Source organism: Choloepus didactylus, chromosome 7 (genome assembly GCF_015220235.1).
Source record: "Choloepus didactylus isolate mChoDid1 chromosome 7, mChoDid1.pri, whole genome shotgun sequence".
NCBI lineage: Eukaryota > Metazoa > Chordata > Mammalia > Pilosa > Megalonychidae > Choloepus > Choloepus didactylus.
Window position 1 is genome coordinate 130,535,868 of NC_051313.1, and position 900 is coordinate 130,536,767.

General features: G+C 42.0%; 1 non-coding gene across 1 annotated transcript; it reads right to left on the reverse strand.

Annotated features, from left to right (window-relative positions):
* Window positions 1-572: 572 nt before the first annotated feature.
* Window positions 573-679, reverse strand: LOC119541074. Its single transcript, XR_005218203.1, has one exon. It is a non-coding gene; the product is annotated as a U6 spliceosomal RNA (small nuclear RNA).
* Between the last annotated feature and the right edge of the window lie 221 nt (window positions 680-900).

Sequence of the window (900 nt, forward strand, 5' to 3'; positions counted from 1 at the left end):
AGCATGCGTTTTGCCCTGAGCATGTGCAGTGGCTTTCACTTCCCCAGTATGCACAAATGCTTCTGGGTGTCCTAATAATGCCCCCCTCAAAGACTCTTTCCCCAGCTTCTACTTCTTTCATGCCCCAGGCACTGTTTTCTATGTCTCAACTACAATCAGTTGCTCCATGCAGCTGTGGTTGCTCTGTTCCGTGCTATTTTCCACTCTAGTTCTCTACCCTGAGTTCAAAGTCAGGTGAAATATATAAGCATCTCAACTCAGTCTTTTAGGGAACACCCAGAAGGGTTAGAACAAGCACACAAACACACCAAATTGTGTATTAGGTGTGCTATGTTATTACCACAACTAGATACCAGGGACTTGTCCTGGTAACATGGATGTCTGTTCACAGATGCACCCAAACTGGGGTGGGGGTGTGGCTAGATCAAGTAAAAGTGCTGCACATGTTTCCCCCCATTTTTTTTTTTTTTTTTACAAAGTCAAAGCTTTAATATTAGATGCCATACATGTTGCTTTGACACATATTTTCCTCAGTTATGACCAGCAAAGGATCAATGCTCAGGGAGCCGTGTGAAAATATGGAACCCTTCACGAATTTGCATGTCATCCCTGCGCAGGGGCCATGATAATCTTCTCCACATGGCTCCAATTTTAGTATATGTGCTGCCGAAGCAAGTACTCCCACCATTTTTAATTTCCTTTACTTTGATTCAGCATGGGCTTGTTTGCTATTTATTTTTGTCTGTTTTCCAAAGTTCTGATGATGTTTGTTCTAACCAATTTTGTTTGTTTCTTGATGCTTCTTTGGGTGAGGAGTATACATTTGGAGATTCTTACTCCACTATCTTGGTGACCAAGGCTGAAAAGTTTGAGGTTGCAACCAAATTGTTTTCTTTACTG